Below are 27,829 nucleotides of genomic sequence, written 5' to 3' on the forward strand. Positions count from 1 at the left end.
AAAGGGGTTCAAAATCCAGCAGAAGAGTGTAACTTCTGATGGAGCTAGCTTTATGTGTGCCCGCAGTCTGTGTCAATCAATCAGGCTCCTGTGTATATTATCACACTCTGTCTAGAATGTCAATAGCTGTTCAAAAATGGAAATAAACCCAAATTAATCCTATTTTTTCTGTAGTGGACACCTCAGAACATACATTTCTGTGTTGTAGCTAAATTTTTTTTTTCTGGGTAACAAATTTGGGATTGCAAAAGAAAAATGCTGAAGTTCTGTATCAGCAAAAAAGTCTTTATGCTCTGTTCCTGATAAGCAATGTGAACAGAAAGCCAATAACTTTTATTCCATATATATATTTCAATGTTATGTGCAATTTTACAAAGTTTACACATATTTAAAGGAAAAGTCTTGTCCTCTTTTTAAAAAGGAATGCAGCATTAACTATGAGCTGCTACCAAAAATTTGCTATAGAGATACCCATTTTGCAGTTCCATTTCAGTAGTAGCCTTTTGCAGAAAAAACTCTATTGTAGCTGTAACATAAAACAAGTTCTTGAACCTCTGACTTCATGATACAAGTTTAATAATGGATGTGAACTATTCTCTCTTTTCTGTTTTGAAGAACATGGAAAGGAAACCAAAAATGTTGCTTTGGTTTTGAATGTATATTTGCAGGGAAGGCCTGCAACATCTTAGTACACAGATAATATAATGCTTGCAAAATTGAGACTGCAATTTGAGGTGCTTTACATGGATCATATCATAAGCTCTAAGTAGTTCAAAGCCTTTATAGTCTTTTGTCCAGTACTTCAATTGTACAGGTAGCTGCTCTGATAATTTTTATTCAGCCAATGTTGTATGTTGAAATGCATACATTTTAATATAAATATGCTCTTCTATATGTACTAGCAATTTTTATAAAAATATGGTTGTTCACGCTTCTGTGTTTTGATCTGCTTGCTCCTTAAATTAGAATACTATTTCACGTCTCCAGTACCTTTTATCTGTAGCATCTTTCAGCTGACTCTCGTTGTCATTCAGCAGCTTGCTGCTCTTCTGAAGAGAGGTAAAATAAGAGGAAATACAAAGTGGTTGTCTATGAACCATCTAGATCTGGCCAGGCTCACCCCCCTTCCCAGACTAGAAGGGTGAATGCAGTTCAGCAAGCTACATGCTTGACAGATTGCAGTTCTCTTTAAAATGGCCGGGTTTCCTTCCACAGACACTTCTGTTGAAAGGTACTTACTATGCAAGTCCTCCTACAGATAACCTATAAAGCAGGATAGGTAATATTTGCAAAATCCTGCCCTTGGAATGGACAAACTATTGATGGAACCATGGTGGCAAAGGCAGACTTAGCTTATGTGTGCTTTTGGCTACTTTGTAAAGTAGGTAAAAATGCCTATAGAAAATGGAGGACTATTACCTAACAAGTTTTAATTTCTAAGTCTTGAGCATAACAATACCTTTCTGCCTCCACCAAATCAAGGGCCCCAGTGTTGGGAATTGTATAAATATATAATAAGCAAGCAAGTTTAAATTTGTTTCTATTCCCCACGTGCATGAATCACTGCAACAAGAGTAAGAAATCAATATTAATAATGTCTATTATAGGAGTAGGCAGGGGTGAAGGGAAGGGAAAGGAATGATAAGTTTTGCATCAATTTACTACATGCTTAAAATAAAATGTCTTCCATTTTAATGGGGAGTTGGCATTTTCAGCGGTATCCAAAGGGGAGGCTGTGAACAAACTTTGGCAAACACAGATGCTCTGTCTGTGTCCCGAGAGCTCTGACTGGCTTGTGGCAATGGGATGTTACTTCTGGCACTATGTGGGCTTGATGATCTGCTGAGTCTCTGGCATACCAATCTGTGTAGCAAAGATCTGTGAAGACATCAAGGACTTGGCAGCATGTTATGTATCTTAGCAATACAACAAGCCTCAATTTGCCAACAGGTATGGCTACATGAGTTCATTCACTGAATGCAGAAACAAAAGCCAGCTTTTCAGTGAGCGAGAGGGGAAAGAGGACTTCTTGCCAGCTGCATTACTCATTAGTCCTCTTAACCTAGCTTAACCCTTTTGTGCACAGTGAAGCTGTGAGGGAGCAAGGAGTGTTTGAATGCTTTGCAGATGTTTTCTGCATTTGTTCATCAGCTGCTGCTGTAGAGCAGCTGGCCATGCTGCAAGAGTGAAACTTTAAGAATGTGTTTCCAGATCTGCTTGGGCTGTTTGCCCTCCAGTTTGTGAGGCTGCTGTTGAAGGTATGCAAAGATCACAGATACTGCACTGGAGAGCAGTAGGATATCTGCTTAAGACATTTGGGATAGTGTATGCATAGACTATCCATTTTTGACCATAAATTCTGTTTGCCCTGCAATTAGCTCAGTGCTTGCATTGCAGAATGATGTGAAATGTGACCAGGTTCTTCCATGAAACACATGTGCAGTCTCTCTGCTTTTATTTTTGTATACTGGTTACTGGTGCTTATACCATAACGAGATATTTTTGCACATTACCCTGTTAAATAATATTGGACTGAAGGAAGACAACAGGTTGATAGCACTTCATCTCCAAATGCAAGCTGAACGGATATTAAGTATGTAAAACAGTTAAAGAGCAGACTGCAGCCTCCAGGAGGGTGCCTTCATTCTTCTTGCACGGTTTTGGGACTTCCTGCCCTGGCTGCCAGTAGTGCTGTAACTCACTCCTGGCTATCTACCAGGGCTGAGGAGCAATCTTTAGGTAGACAGCATTACCTATGCTTTACTTAAGCCCACTGGAGTGGGGAAGCACCTTGCTGGGGAGCTGGTGTGAGCGGACAAGAAGGGCTCTGGGCTCTGTTTTAAAGGGCCATACCCTCTCTTAGGAAGATGGCGTGGGGGAGGGGTGAGGGTAAGATATGTACTTCAGGCATAGCACACTAGAGGTAAGGTATCTCAGCTTCTCCCATCTAATGATCTCCTGCTTAGCCCTTGATACATCTATGACTGATCTATAATGAGTTGCCTTCTGTGGAGAAGATTGTCCTCATTTAAAAGCTTCAGTTCAAAAGCTCCTCTGATGTACTGTGTATATTAATTGCCCAGACACATGTACATTACAATTTCACCTAATCTTTTCCAGGTATCCTGAAACTTCCTTCTGTGTAAACTTTGCAAATTCAAAGGAATGTCACAGAGAACACTTTACATGGAATGAAGTTAGGAAAGCTTATCTCTTAAAAATGTAAAACCTATAACAAAGACATGGCACTGTTCCTGTTTCACTGATTTTGTTTGTGGCACTGTTCCTGTTTCACTGATTTTGTTTGTTGTTCTTTCATCTTGCCACCACCAAATACAAACAGAAAACTCAACTGAAAAGACTCAGTTAAAAGAGCATGGGATTTCAAAGGACTGGTAGAAAAAAACACCCCCATGTATGCTAGCAAAGCACTGGAAGTGTGTCACATGATCTTAGAGAATCCCAACTGTTCATGAAAGCTTGCTTTCTGGATGTAGCTCCACAGCATTTGAAAATTATCTCCTTGGTGTGGCCACACTCCAATCCTGCTTGCCCTTCAGCTGAATATTTCGTCTCTTTCTGGCATAATAATTGTTGAACTGGAGGCTGGTTTCAAACAGAATTTATCATAAGTGGAGATTTCAAAGTGAACTACTTAAAGGTTCTGTTAAAATAAGAAACCAAACTTAATAAAAGTACTGAGCGTAAGGCTTCTTTGTTGGTGCAAATCGTTATGCAAAATTATTATTTTGTTTGCCCAGATGCCTGTTAAGTCAGCTTGTACATACCGGAGTAGAAGTATCGATGTCAACACCGCGTATAATGTTTGGTAGCTAGGGGGCATAAAAGGGATTGCAAGGTGCAGATTTGAGGGTTGACACAGCGGCTCTTATGGGGAAGAGAAAGTGATTCGTGTAACACGCCTTTGTAACATATTAAGGTGGAGAAAACATAAATCGTGCATATCTGTAAGAAATCATGCCTGAAGAATAGCCTGAGTTTTATTGCTTGTAAAATTAAAAAGTTGTATGTATTAGGTTGATTGGGTAGAGGTAAGAAATCACTCCTTGAATTGGCCCAAACTAACTGGTGATGTTTAGGAAACACTTATAAAATAGTGCTCTGTGCCACTGCAAGCAGAGTGAGCCTGAGGGAAAACTATATCCAGAATTTAGGATAATTTAGCTTTGCAAAGGGACACAAACTTAATATGTGGGAGGTCTGAAAAGAAAAAAAATCTCCAACCTTTAGTACCTCAGGGGTAGAGGTAATACTTTATAAGCATAAACGTGGTTACAGTTACTGCTAACTGTATGCTGATGTTCCTTGGGAAAGGCAATATGCACTCGAAGAAGGGGCAGTTTAGATCCATGTGTCTTAAACTGCAAATCAGTAGTTCTCTGAGATAGTGGATTGGAAACCAGGTATAACTTTTAAATGGCAAAAATGATCTTCTATTAAAAAACATACCTGTTTTTGAAGTTATATGCAGGAAGCAGTTAGGTTCCCTAATACTCCCAGTCAAAGCTGGGAAGATAAGTAATTAAAGGAAAAAAAAGTTGGCGCATGAAGTAACAAGTAGCCTGTACATTGGAATATATATTTTTTAAGAAAAAACAAACACAGTAACACTGCATATTGCTTCTTAAATTATTTGTTACGTGTTTTAATAAGTAGCCTGCTATTTAATAAATAGCCTGATTTTCCAAAACAGCTGAATATTTTAAATATTTCAAAAATACTCTTTTGATGAGCAGAACCTGCTGCATACTTGGTAACATAAAACATCTGAGGGTCTACAGAAAAACCTTAATTTTAAAATCCCATTAAAGACAGCAAAAAAAATCTTGGGTACAGCTTTGGTTATTATTGGCTAGAAATACTACCAAATCCATGTATCAGCATTTACATACACCCAGCCTTCTTCAAGGTTTCATCAATGCTTTAGAAGGGGAATAGCACTGTGTGTTAAGCCTGACTTTTTCTGGGCTTTTTTTTATTTTATTTTTTAATCTACCGATGAGTTCATTTCCTGAACTGATTTTCCTCAGTACTCAGCAATAGAAATATGTGGTTTACCTCAAGTTACTTTTGAAGAATTACTGCTGCACAGTTAATCCTCCTGAATAACATTTTTAAGATTTTTTCAAATCATGAAAGGGGATTTGTCCCAGAAGTAGGTGAAGCAGGCAGCCTGGTAAAACTCAGCCTTCACTCCCCAGCTATCCAAACAGCTAAAGCAAGCTTGATTCTATATAAAAAGCATTGACTGATGTTCAAGGAGGGCCCATTTGAGGCGATGCGTGAACTGGGACCCCCTTATGGTCCAGTCAGCAGACTTTGCTAGGTGATCTATTGGGAAGTTTTCCCCCACCTGACCTAATTCTCAGTGTTTGTGCCAAAATATCTTTCCTGGAAATCATTCTTAAAGACATTGCATAGTTTATTTTAAAAAATCTTCTACGTTGACTCTAAAATGAAAAAATATGTAAATGAATGAGATTTCATTTAAAAAAATTTCAATAATTAGATATACTTTTGACAGATTATTTAAATGTACTTTTAATTTCATTTTCTGCTGATAATAATACTTCCATTATAACAAATGTTAATTCCTAAGTTATTTCTAGTCCTGACTCTATATCCAAATGTAATTTCTTTTTTTCTGTTTTATTGATAAGGAAAATATTTTAAACTTCCAGAAAAATACAAGTTTTTAATATATAGTACCTCTCAAAATTTAATGTTACAAAAGTTTGAGAAGGAAAAATTGTGGCCACCTTTGTAACTCACTTATAAAAGAAAACACTGATAGTGATAGAATTAAAAAGATCTCTTTTTAAATAAGTAAACACACATATTGTTTATGTCATCATAGAAGGACATGGATTTTTGGCTTATTTAAATGCTACCCTTGTTTACCATAAAGCATTTGTGCAAACAATTTACATTTTCTGTTAGTAGTAAACCAAAGAATCATAGGGGTTTTTTTGAAAACAAAGTCTCAATATCATGGCTTTAAGAACCTCTCAGGTACTGATTAATTTAACATCAGAACCCAGTACAAGGGTTTGTTTCTTCAATTTAACTGCTTTCTTTATGAGAATTTATAAATGCTGGCTAATCATGAACACTGCTGAATGCTTCTACTGCTTAGTAAACGCATCTTGAAAAAATGCAGCATTTTTCACTTGGCTTAAACTAATCATTGTGTTTCATTAAAAGGAGGTTGTTCTTCCCATTTTAAAGCTTCGTGGTTGCTGGTTCTCAACCTGCTGTTCACTGAGAATAGAAAGATTTATTGTATGGTGAGAAGAGCAGGATGGTTATAGTTTTGCATGGGTTTGTTGTAAAAATACAACTTATTTTTTAATAATTGTTGTATGATTTCAGGGGATGGCAGTTGCCTTGGTGTCCGTTAAAAACTTGATCAGAGTTTAAGAACCGAACCTTTAGTACATGAGAAAAAATAGGGGCTTTCCTTCCCAGCTTAGCTACACTTTATTTCATTCTATTATTTGCAAAATACTAGTTCTTGCTTCAATCTTAAAATATACTTTTATTTAAATGGAAATGCAGCAGTAGCTGGATTGCTTTATGTAATACTCCTTTCACAGGTGGGGGCTGCAGAAATGTATTCTTTAAAAGCTCAACTAGAATGGGATAATTCGATGACTATACTTTTAAAAAGCACTGTGGTTTTAAAAACAAACCAACTAACAAAAAACCCCACCTTCAGCATATCTGTATGAGATATGTGGTGGGTGGAAGGGTTTGGGCCCCACAAATCTCCTGTTGTATTGCTACATTTTATTATTAAGCTCCTTATAGTTATTAGATCATAACATAAGGACTTTGGCATTGTTCATATTAAAAAAATACTTAAACTAAGCTAAGAACTAATATAAATAGTTGTCCTTCACAGACTGTGTTCTTCACAGATTCTTAGAATTGCAAATGAAATAAGAAAAAAAAAGTGTATTGTACAGGATTTAGTGATTATTTTGTTACTTTATGGAAACCACCTTCTCTAAGCTTAATCTGAAAGAAAATTATTTATAAGCTTCTTCTATCATTACTCTTTGACTTCTTGTTTCTTACCTAAAATGGATTTGGTGGCCAGGTGGTAGCAGCAGCATCTGCTGACATCTTGGACATCAGTTTACATAGAGAAGGATGTACTGGTAATGCTGGAAGCTGTGTTTTAAGAACTAATAGCAGGTGCTCTGCTTTTTCAGAACACTAGAGTGTTCTGGAGTCTGGTCAGTTGTCCCAACATTTTGCCTTGTTTGCTTGGAAAGAAAGGCTGCTAAATGCCTGTGGTTCCAGTTTCTTTAGTAATGTGACCATGGAAGTTTTTATGCTGTGTTTGAACTACATTTGTTTCTGGCATTCCTCACAGATTTTCTGTAGTAAATATTAGCAGATAATGGCATGAAATAAAATTAAGAAAAGATTAAAAAAAAAAGGAGAGCATAGGGGCAGAAATAGGGAGCGTTCACACTGAAAATTATATTACAAGAGTTGCAACAATTTTTAGGTGTAGTTTGTTTGGTTTTTTCCAACCAAAACTGACACCTTTCTCTAGCCCTGTATTGGATTTATAATTTCTTATGAAAGAAGGAGTGTAATTTTCTTTAATAGCTTTCAAAGCATTCACTTATTTGTGAAAAGCTTCAATTCTGACTGAGAATATGTGCACTATCCAGAAATAAGTACTTGGGTTTTTACTTTCTGACAGAAAAGTAATGGAGAATCATTAGCCATTTCTACACTCTAGGTTTGTATGTTCTCTCAACATGAGAATGAAGGTGAACTAAAACTGCAGATACATAGATGCATCAGAGAAGGCATGAGATTCTCAGACTCACTGGCAATTAAGAAGAGTAATTCCCATGAGCTATAGCCTCAAGTGTATGAATCATATGGACAATGCATGAATTAAACAAGCGGATGAGTTGAGTTTTAGAAATGTTTGGTTCCCCTCATCTCCACCCTACCATTATCCTAGTTCACGTATCCTTTTAAGGTGCTTTTACATTTAATTGCTCAGCAATTTAAGTTGAACCTATTTCAGGGCTGATCATTATATACTTATCCTGATATTACAATGGATTCAATAAACATGCAAAAGAAGTAGGTAATTCTTTAACTCTGTGAACAAATACTTCAGCCATTTGACTTGTTTGGGCTTGGGATGCCTGTATGTATCCCCCCTAAAAGTAAACAAATTTTCATTGAAATCAGATGTAGCAACTGATTTGGAAAGTAATAGTTATTAAAATGGTTCTTGGGCTTTTTGGTCTTTGGGGAATTCCTGTTGGCATCTAAATGAAAGATGCATACTCTACAAGATTCCTACATTCTTCTAGCGCTCTGGAATATCAGTCATGTGGTTTGACTGACTTTCAGGCTTAAATGCAGATGATGAGGATTTTTATTTGTGTAATTGTAACAAATATGTATTTCTATCAGTTTATGTTATGACGCTGCTGTAAAACATTTGGAAAACCAAACTTGTCTGAACGCATACTGTCAGTATGATGCAGATACTAATCTTCAGTGCATTCTGCTTGAGGCTGTAGCTTGTAAGTACTGTTCATTTTAATAGATATTGGGTTTGAAAAGCCTGTGATTTCTTTGAAACTTCAGTTTAGGTATGCTACTAATTCTGACCTTGGGTTGCGTGGAAGAATCTTATTAATTAACTTATTGTGAGATACCTGAACAACATCCCTTTATATACACAGCCTATATGGCTGTTTCTGATACTTGTTCTTCTGCATCTCTACTGCTTATGTATAAGTGAATTAATAATGTTTGTAAATAGAAACACTAGAGAACCCAAAGACAGAATTATGTATATTCTTTTTTCTTTCAAATAAGAAAGCTTTCATGCAAAGAAAGCATTACGAAAATTTTAATTTCCTCTGATTTAGATCATATTTTCTGTAAAAGTTTATTCAAGTTTGTTTGTTTGTTTGTTTTTTGGTGCTGGGGGAAGTTCTATTGCTCTTAAATAAATACTAACTTACATTATTCCTTTAAGAGACAGAGAAAACTTTGGAACTACACAGTAAGTCTCACTTTCAAAAATGTCTAAATGCTCTTTAGGTCCTTTTGAGAATGAAATTTTGACATTAAATTATTTCAGAACATGCAAATACTTCACACATTATCTTTACAGAAAAAAAACTTCTCTCTAAATCTATGCCACAGAAACACTTCCACTTTTTAAAAGAACACAGGTATTTAGGAGCAGTGGAGAGGATGAAGGAGATCAGGAAAGAGCATGCTTTGGGTCAGTAGTGACAGAAACCATGGAGAGACTGTATGGATGGAAAAATCAAAACCTTTAAATGTTCTCCTAATCAAAGATAAACTCAGCATAGGTCATCATTTGAACAATTAAGGTATGTAGATACTAAAAAGAAATGTTTGAATTGGGAAAATATGGACTGTCTGACCTCACTGTTCTACCGTTCTGCATTTTTCACTAGTCTTGTTTCTTAGATTATAGCCCTTGTCTTGCAAGTGCTCTCTACATCCAAACACTGTGTGACCTTTACTGCTGAATGCCAAATTTACATATGCTATATTGGGAACACATTTGTGTGTACAGAGTACAAGATACTGAAGTTGTTAAATGGCCCAGTTTACCAGAGCTTGTGTCTAGTAAGTGTCAAAAGCAGCAAGTAGAATTTATTTTTTCCTCTTAATACATGGCTAGTATTATATTATACTATTATTCTGGGGAGGAAAAAAAAAGAAATATAATGGCTTCTTCATACAAACAGTCCAGGAGGGTCTGCCATAATCTCTCTGAATGGGCCTTACTGTATTGTAATATGAGAAAATCTTGCTTTTTAGAAGCTACTACCAGTAGTGAACTCTGACATTACTTAGAATACTTTGATCACCTTAAGGAATCTTTTAAATCTCTATTATTTTTTGCTGATTATAATTTCTGATGCATTTATCTAATGTTTCAGAAATTACTGTAGCCATTTGGTCTGAGTAGCAACCAATTTATGACGGCTATATCTTACCAGTCAAAGTGTCACTCCCACAAAGCATCTGAATTCTGCATGTAAAGAGAATGAACTTTCAGTGAAAGAAACTTTCTTTTCCTTCCTTACTTAACTAGAAATGAGAACAGTTGGAAAACAAACTGAATTCTGATAAATGTTCATCAGAATTTGAAACTTGCAGCTGATCTGTTTGTAGGCAGAAAATAAGACATGTTACTTGGAGCAGATCAGCTGCAAATTAGCAAATGTACAGTTGTCATAAGTTTCCTGAATGTGATAGGGTTACATTATATTTGAGTTAAATAACAACAATATTAGTGTAGTAATCATTTATGCAACTGAGACACCTGAAAAATTCAATCTTTTAGTTCACTTACTACACAATAACAAATAATTCCAGGTCTTTTTTTTGTGCTGCATGTCTTTGTCATCTGTGTAGACATCAGAGAATAACAAGAATGTAGTATTGATGCTAGTAATGATTTGTTTGATGGATAAATGTTGTGGAATATCAGCTACTGAACTACTCAACCTTACTTTATCACACCTTACTTGAGTTTTTGGTTGTCTGGGTTTCAAATTCTCCTGAAAGCAGTGTCATGGGTTTGGGTCTGGTTGACAGCAGTGCTCAGAGGGAAGTAGGTGACAGCTCCCCATTACTTTTTTGTTTGCTTGCTTTTTTTTGTGTTTATGTTGTAATTTTATACTTTTGCTGAATTCGTATTCTTTCAGGCCTGTCCTTTTCCACAATAGCAAAACAAATTTAAAAGTCTGGACTAAGACTGGGTTTTGGACTAACCTCTTTCATCTGGAGATTCAATTGCAAATGAAACTAAACGTGGGCTTATTGCTGTCCACTCGACCACGTTTTTCAAGTTAGAACTGTAATTAGCCAATTCAGCTGATGTTCTAGATGGGATGAGGTGTGGTCTAAAAGCCCTCAGGTAATCTTACCTGTTCTTGATCTTTTCTTGCATGTGAAATTTGACAGGTTAAATTTGGGCTGGCAAACCTTAAGACAGCAAATGAAGCCAAGCTCTGTAATGCTACCAAGGAGTAAAGTACCGGCAGAAAAGTACATCACGGTAGGGCTCAGTGAACTTGCTGATACAGAACTTGGATTTACTGTAACTTTTATGGCCTTACAATATATTGAAATTCAGTCTCCAGTGAATATGCAGGAAGGCAAACTTAAATCATCATAACTTCCCTTTCATTCCAGATGGTTTCTATAGGCTTCTGAGATTTACCTTCAACATAGAGTGTATTTGTAGTTTTAAAATTTATCATAACAATTCTTTTTGCTACTAGCTTTGGAAAAGCACTGTAATTTCTTTAATGTAATTGGAATGTAGGGAAGTGTAGTATATCGGTTCTATAAAACCTAAGCTCCTATCCATAGCTCCATTAGTCTTACTAAAGGATAAAAAAAAGGTAGGTCCAGAAAAGGTATTGACTCTGGATATGGAAATCACCTAGGTCTGATCTACACTGTCTCCCATACTGAAGAACAAAGTCTTGTGTAAACAGATGGCTGGTTTATGCTATCATTGTTGAAACTGGCACGCTGGAGTCTAATTTCTAACTGTTTTCTCCCTTCTTTCCCTCTTTTATTTCTGTTGTGAGAATTGGTATTTCAGAACCATTCATTGTGGAAATTGACCAGTTTTGCTTTTGTAAAATACCCAGTGCCAGGTCAGATACCTCAAAATCTTGGGCTAAACTAATCTGCATGAGATGAAATGAAATACAAAATTGCTTTGACTTTTCTTTATATTGTCATGTTTTAATTAACCTTTTAAAAACTAATACTAATCTTTGCAAAGTACTACTCTTTGCAGACAGTAGCATGATAAAGGTATAAATTGTATTAGCTTGTAATATTTTGAGGGCGGTTGCTTGAGATTGAAGCCCTGCTGGGTAAAATAAAGATTCTCCAGAAGTTTTAACTAATCACAGAGCCTGCTTCTGGGTGTATAGGTAGTTTTAGTGGTCCTCAAATTTATTTGAGAGAGTCAAGATTAAATAAAAGTAATAAAAAAAGAAATAGTGAGGCTATCATTAATGATTTATTATTTTTCCTTAAATTTGTTGTTCACATATTAATGACCATTTTTAAGATTTAAAAACCCCACATATATTGGAACCAATAATCTAAAGTTTTTTACAAAAAAGTAACAATAGTTACATTATCGCTTTCTGATTATCCAGGAAAGAAGCCTTAAGTTTTTTTGTTCTGTGGGGTTTTCTTGTTTGTGTTGTGGGTGTTGATTTTCTTTTTGACAGAGAGTACTCTTCTGAATGTGGAATTTGTTTATGAAAATTTCTGAAAAAGTATGGTGAAATTAAACTATATAGAGATTTTTATACCCCTATTTATGCATTATATTGTAAACTTGCAACATTTGCTATTTTAAAAACCAACATTAAGCAGTATCTAGAAATACCTCAGACTGGAATTTAGGAACTTCTGGAAAGGCAAACGTGATGCTATTTTTTCTGACACATAGTAAACTTCAATAGTAGTTTCTGGTTTTTATCTCCAGTTTGCGAACAAACGCACACAGTGTGAAATGCACTCTGGCTTCAGTATTATCAAATAGATTATCAAACCATGCATTTCATGACGTGTCCTTTTAAGCGTAGGGCTCCTCAGTTACAGTTTAATAGCGCAATCAAATGAGCTGCAAGTTACATTGGAATTTTTTCTCTACCTACTCTTGTGGTCAGAATCTTAGGGTAGAGACACTCTCAGTACATGCGATAAGAGGAGAGAATGAGGGGAGACGGATCGCTACATTACTTCCTTCATGTTATTTTTGGATATGACTAGCATTCCTCCCCTTACACACACCCTCTTTTTTCCCCAGCCCCCATCTCTTACATGCATTACAAGCTCATACAAACACTCTCACGTACTCTGAAGCAAAAGCAAGAGCAACAGCTGGACTGAAGCCAGAGGACTTAAACTCCGCTTCCTCGTTGCCAGCAGGCTTTGTTCTTTGGAATCAGTCAGAACTAGGGAGAACGTCTTCATTGCCGATCGTGAGTGGTTGGAATTTGGCAACTCAGCTGTCTATTAATTTTTTCTGTGCTCTTCTGCAAACTAGGCTGAATTTAGAGCAGCAAAGCTAAGAGCTGGGGACAGTCAAGAAATAAAGGATCCAGAGACCCTCAGCTATCATCTGCTTTGTGGGGGGTGGGGGTCCATCTGTTCCACAACGGTAAGTGCCAGCATTAAATGTGTATAAAGATGCAAGAAAATAAGGTGCTTTAGCTGTTTTACTACAATAGGGGAGGGGAAGAAAGTATGTGAGTGAATCATACAGTGTCTGCTTAGTTAGAGTGGTCTCAGAACAGTGCCTAGCAGTAAAACGTTCCTCATTTCTCCCTTTCCAAAAAGCACTGTAAGAATGTATATATTTTAGCAAAATTACTAAGTACCTGTACAATTCTGGAAAGCTTTCCAAATGGGTTTTCTGCAAATCTGTTTTGTTTTGAAATGTGTGTAGTATAGAGTAACTTTAACTAGCAGAGTAACCCATTTGTTTTAAGTGCAAGAGCTGAACCTGGGAAGTAAAGATCTTCTATAACAAAAGATACAAATAGAACTAAAATTCAGGAGGATGGGGGAGTGAAAAGGGATGAGATACTTCCTAAGACTGTTTAGGTTATAGGAACGCAAAATAAACTCGTTTTAAGTGATTGGCATCCATTCAGAGGACACACAGCCCTCCTCCCCTCCCCAGCATTAGAAGCCAAGTGAATCTGTTTTTAAAAACAGAAAGTTTTGAGGGTCTACTGTTCTAGGGCATGCAAGTGAAAGCTAACGTACAATGTAAAAGAGTGTATGCTTGGATTAATGACTCTCAGAGAGAGGACAGGAATTGCAAAAAGAAACTTGGTTTTCTTCCAATAAGAAAAATTTTTTAGCTGTTCTTGCTTTATAAAAGCGTTAACACTGGTGCCTTTTAAGTTTACTAACAGAATGGATTGCTTTGTTACAAGCACCTTTTTTTTTTTTCATTTCTGTGTCTTGCCTTTAGGAAAAGTTTTATAATGATCAGCACAGCAGCAGGTTAATCCAAATTCCTTGCTTTCAGAAATGCCATCTAGCTGTCAGAGGAAATACACTGTGGGGACGCATTTGTTTTAAAGCTACTGATAAGCACTGCTATCAGCATGCTATTATGTCTTGCTATGTGGGTTATCTTAATGAAGCGATAAATAAGAAACCCTTGAAATCCAAAAGTTCAACTGTGTAATAAATTTGACAAAGGGGGAAAGACCAGGTGATTGAATGTACTTTAAAAGAAAAAGATAGTGGGACAATAAACCCGAAAAGAGGAAAGCTTTTCTTTCCCTTCCCATAACTCTGGCTATTCAAGTAGTATTCTCAGCTTCTTCAAGTAGTTATTCCAATATTTTGTGTTGACAAGGTGAGCAGTCCTTCCTCCTACCCCCTTATTAACTGCTGGTTATCAGGGATTTGTGAAGGTGAATCTAGTCACATGAAAAATATGCTGAATGAGCAAATGGGTGATTGTGCAAAGTATAGCAGGCACAGTCAATTAACTGTTTGTTTGAGGTCTGTAAGTTTGTTTTTTCTAATTCAGAAAGTCATAACCAAAGCTCTCCCATTCTGACTTTCACCCTTCATTTGGAAAAACACCCTGCTTGGTGTGGTAATTGGTAAAAACGATCCGCTAAATTCCATTACTATGGAATGACTGCAAAACAGTGCTCAGCAGGATAGTGTGCAGTATGTTAGGATGTTGGGGGTGTTTAGTACACATTTTGTTTACCATGTACTGAGGCACTTCTTTCTACAGCAGTTACTAGCTCTATTTATGGCAAGTTATTCACTGAACTGGAATCACACGCTAGAACTAGCAAAGATTCTTTTTCAGAGCTAAAAATGGAATAGTGTTTTCCTGAGTTGGGCTCCCCCCTGCTGATGGCACCATGTCAGGTTGCCTCAGCAGCTGCTTTCAGTTTCACAATTTACACGGGTGCTATAATGACATTTTTTCTCATTGATGTGGTGGAAAAATCTGACATCTTTATGCTGTTTTTCCTGCTTTGATATGTTAAAGCATATTTTCTACTGTCTGTGAGGTTTGGCAATGAGTGTTGAGTTCAGAGATGGGCCTGTACCAAAACCCCTGGATTCCAATATCCATGAAGTATGAGGAGGTTAATAACTGGATCCAAACGTCTTGGCTCTGGCCTGTTCCTGTTTTAAATGCACATCACTTTGGCCACATGTTTAAATTGTTTTTTGAGGTGATTAAGACTGAAAGAAATCTTTCAGGCTGCAGACAGACTTTTAAAGAGGAAGTGGCATTTAAGAATCACAGTTAGTTAAGCAAGCTTGCTCATTTGCTGTTTAAACTTGACTTTTAGGAGCCTCAAAGGAATTACATTCCCCTTCCTCTATTATAACTTTAGATGTAAGTAATATTTTGGAACTCCTTCTGAGATGTGCTGAGAAAGCTAAGGTGCTTTGTGCCTGTTGTTCCTACTTGCTTGAGTAGAGCAGTGGAGAAGGCTAGCAGCATTCATTCAGGTAATGCAGGTACCTCCAAGGGTTTTTTTGATCCTAAGTGATCTGTCTATAAGCTTTTAACAAAGTGCCACATACATACTTATCTGTACAAAAAAATTGTGGTAGCCCATGGTAAGAAATACTATAGTGCAGTGTAAGGTGATGCACAGATTGTTACTGAAATCATGGTTGTTCTACTTTAACTGATAAACTTCTCTGAGCCTGGCTGGCTTAATGGATTCAATGGCTCTCTGTGAATACAATTACACATGCATCTGCCAGCTGCTTGTGGTATCTCTGCTTCAGCAAGAAAAGCTGTTCTTTGGCTGTGTTGGCTCACTGTGGTTTGTGGCAGACAACATTGATTTATTAGGCAGTAGTGCATTTTTTCCTTTTTTTGCTTGAATGATTGAACTGTGATGTCACTTTTTGTCTTGGCTTTAACCTTTTAAAGAACTTTTTTTTTTTTTGCTGCAGACTGGTCTCTTAACACTAAGGAAGTGGGAAATGTCCCAATGTTCATTGCAGAGCAACTCTGTCTACCCCAGCACATTCCAGGGCCACCGAATCATTTGTGGTGAGAGTGATTCAGATCTGGTTAAGATGATTTAAAAGAGAGGTTATGGGCATACTGCATTTGTGCATTTAAGAAAATACAGTGAGTTTTTTACTGCCTGATTGAGACCACATGGCTCCAACTTAAACTTTTTTTAATGTGGAAATTGTTGGCTGGATGTACTCAAATGATTTTTTTTTTTTTTTAATTGCCTAGAGGCTGAGTTGGGATCATAGCATTTAATGGTAAGGTCAGGGTTAAAACAAATAGTTTTTAATGTTCCTTTGAATAAAAGTAGAAGTGGCTTCTTTGAATATTTTGCATAGCGTACAAACATGCCCTCTTAAATGAGAGCAAATGTATTTCAGGAATGATTTTGGACATTACAGGATAATTGGTGACCTGATTTGAGAGAGAGAGTGAGGAGGACAGAGATAAAGGAAGATCTCCCTGTCATAAATCACAGTAAATATGATCCATTCCAAATACTTTATGGAAAGTATGAAAAATAAAAAGGAAGGACAATGACCTTTTTGATTGTATAAAGTTTAATTGCTTGCTCTCAAAGTCAGCATTTTGGACTGATCTTAAGAGTAGTGAAAAGTTTATATTATTAAACACTTTATTAAACAGTTGTAATTATCTAGAACAAAGTATATCCCTAATCTGAAGGATGAGATTGTAATAATCTATATTGTAGGCACTTTGTACTATTATATTCTTTTCATGCATATTGTTTATTCTGAAATAGTTACTCTTAACCAAATTTTGTTCCTCCCTCAGTACTCTCATAGTCCTTTCTTCTCAATTATATCCTTTGTCCCATAAACTGATGCATAGCGCTTGATATAAGACTTTCATCCAAATCTCCTTCAGATATGAGTACCAGATGGTGAATGTTTTTTATACAGATAATTTCTAAATGAGGAAAAAAAAGTCTATGAAATTTAAAATTTAGAAAACAGATCAAAAGTTATAGCATTGAAAAACACTGTTTATTCTTGCCTCTGGTTGGAAGATGAAGCAAAGATGAAGAACAATTCCTACAGTAGTTCTGCATACGTGGTAATTTGTCTAGAAATAATATATAACTATTATTCTACAACAGCAAATCCAGTAAACAATGATAAGCTTTTCTTCTGTCTTTAGGTATTGGGGTCATAAATTTAGCTGGCTGAAACTGGGGAAAAAAAAAAAAAAAGAGAATAATCAGTCAAATAGCTGTGTACATCCTTTTGAACTAGTTTCTTGCTTAATGTTACTTCTCTCTCTAATTTCCAGGACACACATGGACTTTGTTCTTAACTTAAAAAAAAGGATAAAACCAAAAAAAATCTGCAACCTTTAACCAGGGTTCACAAATCACTGTTAGTTAATTTCTGTCTCACATAAACTACAATGTAAATGTTTTAAAGTTATTTGCAGTTTTTTCTAACTTTGAAGTGCACAGTGCAGATGGGAAAGCTATTAGTATTTCTGAATAACTGCTGTGAGAATTGATCAGAGGTCAAAATGTATACTACAGCACCTTGACATTCCTGCCTCTGATATGTTATTGTGTTGCGTCAATGTGCAGTTTTATTCTGTTAACGCATATGAAATATGTAGAACCAACCTGAACTGGTTTTATGCTAGACAACCTTAATTGTAGTATGGATAAAACAGTACAGTTTTTCTACCAAAAAAAAAAAAAAAAGCAAGCATGGTCTTTATGGTGCCCAGTCTTAAAAAGCGCATCTTGTGTCTGAAATCTTTGACAAATTCCAGAGCCCCTCAGTGCTTTACAGATCAAGTGAAGCAGTGGTGGTAAGATTCTGCTGCGTAGTGTAGGTGGGAGTATCCCTGTGTCTTCATATAAAGACCAGAATATTCTGTTCTTTGACACATCTCTGGGCAAGCTTTGATAGGGCTGCTGAGGGTATGTAGGTATTAATCTGTAACTAGATGGACATTTGTCATTCTTCCCAAACTTAATGACTACTTACATGGCTTTTCTGACTGTAAAGCTGGTGCAATCTGCATTGCATTGCTCATATATAAAATAGATCCCCTCTCTTTAGTCAGTTTTTCATACAGTGGAGAGATGCAAAATGAAAAAAGGCTGGAAATAAGGATCAGGGAATTCCAGGATTTACATGGGCCACAGCAAGCATATATAAATTCTAGTCATTGCAAAAAGGAGTAGACCTTAAAGCAGTCTTGAGCATTGACCCTCAACCTCTTAGATTCTTATGGAATTTTTTATTTTCCAGTAAAACCTGCTTGTGGTACCATTTCATATTTCAGTTTTCATAATGGTTGTGAAAAATACACATGGTATGCTTTGAGGCATGGCTGGCTAGGCCAATGTATGTTGGTAGGTGGGAAGAATCTTGGAAGTGATGAATGTTTGGAGCAAGTGGGCACTGGCTGCAGCTACGCAGATAGTGACCAAAGCACATAGCAAGGGTACATGCATGCTTTTGTATCATACCATATTGATGGCTGGCAACCACAAATATAAACTTGTCTGATAAGGCTGAAAACAAAGTCTCAAGTGAGAGCCATGCTGTGTCTTGCAGCTAGTGAGAGCATGTAAAGGTGCTTTAACTGATAGCTGAACAGATAGCATCAGTTAATCGTTGTTAATTAGACCAACATGATGCCTAGTCCTCAGGTCTGGCTTAGGTGGTAAGTGTAGTCCTCCTCTAAAGAGAGTCCTTGTGAGTTTTGAAATGCACGGTAATGCAGCAGTTAACCCTAATGACAGGTATCTATTTGGATAAACCAGGTAAGTCCGATTTTGCCTATGCTTTGAAATTTCTGTAAAGGGATGCTGTGTATAAGGATGCTGAGGAAATGGTGGCATAAGTTTTGCTGCCTTGGGAGAACTGAGGCTCCAAAGACAAGCAGTTTTCCTTCCCCACCCTTTCCTTCCTCTTATCTGCTATTTCAGCTAGACCCTTTCACATAGCACACTCTAAATCTGTCCTTGCAAACCACAGATGTTATCTGGGAGTCCAAAGTCTTGAATCTTATTTTAGCTCTTTTAATGGGGAGCTTTTTGCTATGTCTGTTATTGTACTTACCTCTGAGGTAGGATATAAAGAAATAGCATGCCAAATAAAAGTACAGTTACTTGTAAAGTTGACAGCTGTTACGTAGAGATCAAGCCTCATTTTTCCACCAGCAACTGTGAAAAAGTCTTTGATAATATTACATTATGAATCAGAGCAGGTATATTCAGTATTGCTGGTGTATTGTTTTGCTAGTTAATGCTGGACATTAATTCAGGAAGCTTCCAGTTTTAGTCCAGACCAGTAGGCTTAGACACTATTTAACATGTTACAAATGTGGGTTTGCAAAGTGTCTGAAGCTCTCTGGCTCTTCTGGATATTAAACTATTATTGAAAGAAAGTTAATTTTTTGATTGATTGCTGTATTTCAATGATTATACAGATGACCTCAGATCTAGCTTTAATAATTTCCTTTCCTGAATTTCTCTTAAAGAGTTTTCTCAGAATTTTCCAGTTGTCCTTACATAAAGTAGTCAATGTTGCTGAGTCTGAATTACAAATTAAAGAATGCATGCAAGATAGCAAGAATTAGCTGTATAGATGAAAGAGACTTCAGCATATTTGGCAAAGACTGCAACCATAAGTTAAGAACAAAATTTGACAAAAAATTTAGCCATTTAAAAATAGTGCAAATTAGCTGCATTATTGCTGGGACTTGATTATTTAACTCCTATCAGCTTCTGGGATGTCAAGTAAATGTGAAAAATAAAAAGTTCAAAATAAATAAAACTTAAGAAAATACTATATAGAAACATAAATATTTTAAACTAAAATTGAACTGTAATGATCAAAATTTCTGGTTTTTGCTCACTGTTTCAGGCATTACTAAACAAAAACATTCAAACCACAAAATTGTCAAGACTCCAAACCAGCAGAATAGTCTCTATTTACAAATTTCTGATTTTATTTATGAACAAGAAAATATAAGGAAATTGTTGATTAAAAAGGCAAACAAGCAAACAAAACCCCAAGAACCAGATTATAAGTGAACTAGTTGGGTTTTTTTTTTTTTGAGAGCAGAAGGTGTGTGAATCTTTTTCTGACATTTTGTTTATATACATTGTTGGGTACCTCATACAAACATACAGAAGCCACATTTTGTTTCCCTGATGGTTCTGAGGGCACTTGCATGAGGACTTTGTTTTAAGCTTAGGAGATGAAAATTGTGATCATCACTAACAGAAATGATTACATAGAGCCACCAACTTTGGCCAAACCATCTGTTCTAACTATATGATTGCTGCTTGTGTTACCTATATATACATGAAATAGATTCAGCTTTTGCAACTGTCTGTGAATACAGGTCATCCTAATCTTGAGTGCTTCAGTGATGGAAGTTTCCTCCATTGGCATCCCAGCCATTCAAGACCTGCTGCTACTATTGAAAACTGTAGTCAGTGAAGTGCTGAGGTGCTTGCTCTGTGCATCCTGAGACACTCTGCAGACTGACGCTGATCTCTGCAGGCTGCGCCTCACTGAGTAAATTTGACTGCTGTCATACTTAGTGCAAGGCACTGACAAAACTGCTGACAGCTTTCTTCCTTTGTTCCTAGCTACTAAGTTGCTGACCTGACCTGACCTATGTGAATCAAGTATTTTATCTTCTGGTCAACAAAGTTATGTTTACTGACTCTGTCTTGGAAGTAACTGGGAAGTAAGAAAAAGGGACATGATAGTAGGAACAGTATCCATATAAGAATGAAACAGTTCTGTATTGGGTATGTAGGGTTTTATTTTGTATTTAATCTGGTCTGGTTTAGCTAATGTTGCAGATGCAAATAAAAGGGTTTATCTATTCAGCTATAATAATGTAGATAACTGTCTTCTGTAGGCATCATTTAATTGTGCCTATAAAAAGTACAGTGATTGCAATATATGTCACAGCTGATTTAATAACTTGCTGCCTTTCATAACTCCAGCAAGATGACTGCCACTTCTGAAGGTAAACCTGCAATTTACACAGTTGCCACTTCTGTGTTTTCAGTATGAATTAGACTACACACCCTGGATGGAGGTTTCTATCTCTTGTTGTTGATTTGCAAGTTATTAAGGTTTCATGATTGAATGTTGTTGGTTTTTTTCTGTGAACTAGAGTGATTGGTCTAAAATACCACTCAGCTTCTTCCCCTTTTTAATTATTATGGTTTTGAGAAGTTTTACTGCTTCATCCGAGATGTGTGTTGCCAGACATGAACTTGCCACTAACTTACCACAATCATTTTAAATGCAATATCTACCTTATGTATAGAATTTAAACTGCATAAATGCAGTTTTATCCTTATAACTTTCCATCTTTTTCTTTACCCTTAACTCTTTACAGTCCTTCCCTCAAAGTTCTAAATGTTATTCCACTGGAAGATTATGCCTGGTGGTTCTGTAAGAGGTTCCCCTCCCCCTAGGCAAAATAATGACAGCATGCTAGTTCACAATCCGTTTCTGGTCAAAGGAGTATACAGTTATAATGGACAGCTAAGAGCAGCATTTCTGTTTCAGATGATAAGCATTCCATTTCAGCTAGACAAGCAATTGTGTTAATACTACAAGCCTCAACAGTTCTTTGGGTCTGAAAAATGTTCAGCATTTTACATGTGATTATTAAATATTTAATTTTTTTAACCTGCTGTAACTGTCTTCATTGCTTTCAATTTTCTTTCTTTTCTTCCCTTCCATGATCATGTTATTTTCCTATCAAGTACCAGAAGTGGTAACTTGATGTAAGCCTAGGTCTGCATAAGCCAAGTGATGGTATCTGCAATTTAAGTGAACATAGTTACAGTTATTTAGTGTGTACACTGGAGACATAGGTGCATAACTGCCCTCAGAGTTAGTCGAAGGTGGCCACATAAAATCCTTCTGCAACAACAGGCAAACAGACCCCTAAGAATGAAACTCCAGTACTTCATTACCATGCAGTGCTGTATAATACCTTACATCAGTCTCTTCATTCCGATCTGCTAGCTTTTTAAACGATTGAATAATAATTTTGTGGCTAACAGTACATCTGGTAATGCAAGGCCAGAATCTGCTCTTATTCCAGAGACCTGGTCAGTGCATGGAAGGTGGTCTTAGAGTTAAGGGAGTGGAAGCTGAGTTCTGAACTGGCTCTTACCTTTCTCGGGTGACAGTGGACAAAGTGCTTAACCTCTGTTTCTCAATAATAAAACATATTTAATTATCTCATGTTCAATTACTGTTTCAGCGCTCAGAGTTCTATTCATTGAGCTTTTCTTTAGAGAAACATTTTTATTCAGCTACGTCAGACAGGAGAACATTCATTGTGCAATTGCCAACGTTCACTGTAGATGAGTGGGAACTGTTGTTCTGAACCATTAGATCCTGTCTAGACTGTCATTACCAGGTGGTCCAATGCTTATATTCAGTAAGATAGCTGCCCTGTGCTAGACACTCTGGAAAATTATGGTGAGTGTTCTTACTGAAAATACACATGAGGGTATGCCTAACCTAACAGAATGGGAAAAATGGATGAGGGCAGGGAATGGTGGAATAAAAGGAGGGAGGCATATTATGCTGCTCTAGTTGGCTCTTCCAGCATGCTCTGAGGCTGCGAACAGACCGTATGAAACCAAGAATGTTATCTCTAATACCATATGTGTGTTTCTTCTGAAGCACTAAACTGTAACTCTGTTCTCATATGCTTCCTCCACTACCGACTCTTAGTACAGGGCTGGTTGTATTTGAAGACTACTGCATTTAAACAAATATTTGAGGATGCTTAATAGAAAATAAAACAGGCAGAGTTTCTTGGATTATCTTCAGAATCCATTTTGGAGAGAAAATTTGTATGTATGTATGTATTTCTATGTGTGGCAAAGGGTTCCTGTAGCCACAGGGTGAAAAATATGGAGCAGCATCTCTACTTTGGAAATCTAATATTCTGATTTTTTGGGAAAAGATTATAATCTTTGCATGAAAGAAAAAGCAAATAAATCAATTTCTGCTGGCACAACTACAGATACAAGCAGAAGGGGTCTGCTTGACTTGCTGACAAATGAATTAGTGGAACAATCTGAAATGCAGATAATGTCTATCATGCTTTGACTTCAGGGTAAGATGTTCCAGGCCCAAGAAGGAAGTTGTACAAAACCAGTCAATTTAATTACCTGTCAGAAAGAAAGAAATTATTGCTCACTGTCTGGCATCTCATGCCCTAAAACTATAGGGGCTCCTATGTAGTAAGTAGCTAAATGCAAAAAGTGCATGTTGCAGGTGCTGGGTTTTCTCTTGTGTTCAGTGCTGAATTCTGTATAGAGTGTTTCACAGTTCTGTGATAATCCTCTGAGAGCATAAAACTCTAAAAATTTGGAAAATGAAGTGTTATACCTGGTAATCATTTAAACCTGAATTACATTTAAAAAATTAACGAAAGCATCTACAATAATATTAGGGACAGAACTGCAGAGTCAGCTATTGTCAAGCTTTTTATGAATGCAGTTCCTCATTCTTCACATTTATAAACTGTTCCATCTGTGCTTTGATACGTGGAAGCAGCTTCCATGTTTGTTGGCACTGAAGGCAAGCTATTGCCTATATTGTGGTGGAGATGGAAATGTATAGGATATTTCAAAAGAAAAAGAAAAATCTTCTAGCAAAATATGAAACCTAAAAAGACAAAATGAGAAAGTTGCATGGAATGGTAAGGAATGAAATGAATGTACATTAGCTGTAAGGACTCTGCCTGTTTTAATTTGAACTTGTACTTTGCTTCATTCTTCCTCTCGCTTACTGCTCATAGCACCTACTGATTTTAGTGTAAAATCTTCTGAAATACAGGTAAATGTACCACAAAACTACTGTATGAACATTTTTTTTTCTGTATCTACTGTCCTGCTTCTTGGCTTTCATTTTGTTTTTACTAACCCCCCATGGAGAATTGCATTTTTAGATATGTCAGAAGGCCAAAGAATTTTCCTTTTTAATGCATTTTAAATAATTTTGCAAATTGCAGACCAGATTATGATCCATTAGTATTCACAGGTTTTGGTGATTTTTTTTCTTTTTTTTTCCTTTTTTTTTTTTTAAACTCTGAAGCCCAGAGAGGTTACAGATGGTTTTACTGATGTATTTATGAAACAAACAATCATTTTCCAAACCTAAGCAGTGTAATTTGGGGGCTAAGAACAACTGGGAATTTGCAATTTTTCAATTATTTCGCTGTATCTCGTATTTAATGATACTGAGAAAACATAGGTATATAATATGTATACAAAAAAAATACATAAATAACTCTTGGGTTATTGCAGCTTGCTGCTATTTCCAATCCAGTCTCTCTTTTTTCCCCTGATATTTGCAGGCTTTTGTGATTAAATTTTGGGGTCTTATATCTGAGGAAAATAATTTTAAGTGAAGGGAAGAGATTTTTCAATCTTGACTTTTAACAGCTTAGCCTCCTGAAGTTGAAGGTATTTTGTTGAGAGGCAGTATTGGCTTTGTTCTGAGGGAAGTTTTTTTCTATTTCAACACACAACGAGAGCTTGAAAAAATGATATATTGTCAAGCACAGCCATGCAAGTTGTTGAGTGATTGCTTTCATTATCGAAATGCAGAACTGTAACTGTAGTGGAGCAAAGAGTTCTTTTGACTCTTCAGTTGTGCCAGAAGGTGCCTATTCTGACTTTTGAGGAGAGTAGTAGTTTTCCCTTTGATTATTTGGATTTATTTTTCCTCAGTTTGGCTAACCTGTGAGGCAGCAGACTTACTTCTTAGGTACCTGCAAAGAAGCTCTATCCATCTTTGCACAGACTGCACTTCATCTCAAAAGCCACTTTAGGAAATATATCTCAGATTTATGGTTGAGTTGTAAGTGGTGGTAGCACCCATATATGTGCCAGGAAGCCAAGTTTAGTCAAGTAGAAGATATATATAAAATATCCTCCTATAAACTCGAAGATGTCAGGTACAAAATAATGCTCCAGAAAATAGTAAGGTGTGAAGAAACTGTCCAAGAAGAGATGATGTAGGGAAATTGTTACATTAGATATTGTTAATAACTTGTTCTGCAATAAGATTTCTGAATTTTCTGAAGAAAATGACTGCTATAAAGAATCTCATTAAATTAACCTGCAGTTATCTAATGAGTCCAACAGCCCTCAAAAATGTCTTACAGATAAAAGTATGGAAACCTTAGTATCTTAAATTGCATATAAATTATTCTTGGTTTTTTATTCATGCTTTTTATTTACATATACCAAAATGGACACATAAATTGTAAATTTATATGTGCCCAAATTCACTAGTTATAGAAGTTACTCAATGAAATGAGAAAGCATTGTTAATTTTAAATAACTAGCTGTATGTGTGGCAAATAATCAACATGCTTGTTGTAAAAGGTGATTAACAGTTTGCACTACATAATTGGTCCTTAATTGCACATTATTTTCTCTCTTTCTTGATCTGATTACCCAAATCTAGAATGAACTGAATTATCTATCCACACTTATTAGTCAGTTAAATTGCTGCTTCTGAAAGTGACAAATTTATAGCACAGGCTTGTGCCCAAATATGGAAAAGAAAGTTCTGTGTAAGGTTTCTGAAACTGTGAAATCTATGGATTACACCTACACCTGGTCAATGTTTTTGTCTTCAGAAAACATGCAGTTAGGATCAAGAGTAATAAGGTACTTCTTTGTGTTTTGGTGATGGGCAAAGATAAGGAAAAAAGATAAATCTTCTGGGGCAAAGGGCAAAGATAAATCAAAATAGGTTATGAGGATTTAAACCTTGGACTTCAGAAATGGAAAATAAGTTATTCAGCATACAATTCACCAGTCCGTCTGTTATTTCATATATGACGGCTGACTGTAACATAAGCAATGTTTTTTTAGAAGAAATTGCTTTATAGGCATAAGATATTTGTCATTCTGGTTAGAAAAGGTTTATAACATACAGGTTTTGCCTTTAATATTGACTGCTCTTTTGGCTGGTTAAAGAAATATGATCTCCTTGCTGTTCTTACTGAATAAATACAGCTGCACAGATGTCTTTGTTCTGCATGATGAAACAAGATTACCTGAAATGTAGTATCTCATTTGCATACCATTGGATGCATTTGTGAAATATCATTTGCCCCAATACCACAACACTCTCAACAAGAGTCACTTCCCTGGTTTCTTTGCCATATGTCATAAATGTACCTATGAGGCTTTGAAGCCAGTTCAACAAGAAGGGTGCTAGATGCTTTTCATTGTTCTTTTATTAAATATTTAGATATTTTTCTTAGAATCACAGTTCTAAAAAAAATAGTGAACACATCCAGTTTTAAAAAAAGTTACTTCTGCAGGAAGTGAGTAGCCAGTAGTGAAGATTACCTTAACTTCTTGCACAGCCTGTTATGACAGAGGTGTTTACTAATCACAAATAAATAGCTTTGGATTACATATCCAAATAAGTCATACAGCAGGTACCTCTTTTCTATATACTATCTCTGGTTTCTATAAAGAAAAAAATTAGCATTAAACTTCTTCATTATAGACATGGAATGTAATTCAGTTTTGTTCTTTAAATCACACCATTTTTTCCTTTACATCCAGATATTTCATTACTGCATCACATCATGCATATCTTCTAGACTTTTATAAGAATGCAGCATTAACAGAGAGATGTCCAATTTATAACTATGAAATTTTACTAAATTAAAATGGTTTTGTTTTATTACCTCATTCTTCTCCATAAATAGTCAAATTATGATAAATGTAAAAAAACCCCATCTTTATTATTTAAGTTACTGTTTATACTGCTCCCACACCAAGGTCACATCTTTAAAAAAAAAAAAAAGGAAAAAGGAAAAAATTAAGGAATTGTATTTCAGGACAAATTTTCCTGAACCTTTAATTCGGTGGAGAATTACCAAGAGATTTAGTCGCTATTGCAAATATCTTTACTCATTTAGCTCATATTATAATGCACATGATTGTTTTGAGTAGGGTTCTCCATTAAAAATAGCTTGTAACAAAAAGCTGAGGTAAAGCAGAAGGGCCTTAGGAAATAGGAGGTAGTTGCCTCAGGACTAAATTTGTAGTAGGAGTAAATTTCAGTAAGTTCAGTAACTTAAGAAAAATACATTTTGTGGCAAAAATTTTTATTGTGCCTAAGAATAATTTAGCAATAACAGACTTGAAATCAGTGGCATGCATTATACCACTGCCAAAGAAATGCAAAATAAACAAAGGTAACTGTCAAGAAAATTATTTAAAATTCTCTTAATCTAAAAAGTAAAAAATGTGTTCTCTAAAAGATTTGGTGTATGGCAAGTTAGACAATTATAAATCTTTGCTTTGCTCAGTGTTCTGTTCAATTTTCACACTTTCTAGCATAAATGTTGTGTTTTCTTGTGTGAATATATCATTCAGGTAATTAAACCCCTCCCTCATAAATATATTTCTTAAAAGCTGCTATAATTAAAAGCTATAAAATGAGGTCAAAAATTGCAAAGACAGAGACAAGATACAATCTTAAAAAAACCAACTTTTAGGCTAATCCTGTGATTTTAAGACAGAACAATTCGTTTTTAATCAAGTTAAGCAATACTGTTTTTCTTTTGTAATTAACTGTACACACCTGTGTAAGGCTGTGGAACATTACAGTACTCGGAAAGAATGATATGAGCTACAGACAGGATCTC

At 36.0% G+C, this 27,829-nt stretch overlaps 1 protein-coding gene across 5 annotated transcripts in view; it reads left to right on the top strand.

Moving 5' to 3' along the window:
* PALLD (palladin, cytoskeletal associated protein) overlaps nt 1–27,829 on the top strand; it is a 211,482-nt gene that overhangs the window by 43,715 nt on the left and 139,938 nt on the right. Inside the window, exons 1-2 of one of the 5 annotated variants that reach the window (XM_052778791.1) lie at nt 12,917–13,255; nt 16,057–16,156. The exons of 2 other annotated variants lie outside the window; for them this stretch is intronic. The gene's annotated coding sequence lies outside the window, so the exon portion shown is untranslated. Of the gene's footprint in view, nt 1–12,916; nt 13,256–16,056; nt 16,157–27,829 lie in introns of those variants that run through there. 2 more of the 5 variants (XM_052778786.1, XM_052778800.1) reach the window with 2 other exon arrangements.

The sequence above is a fragment of the Harpia harpyja genome, chromosome 2 (genome assembly GCF_026419915.1).
Source record: "Harpia harpyja isolate bHarHar1 chromosome 2, bHarHar1 primary haplotype, whole genome shotgun sequence".
NCBI lineage: Eukaryota > Metazoa > Chordata > Aves > Accipitriformes > Accipitridae > Harpia > Harpia harpyja.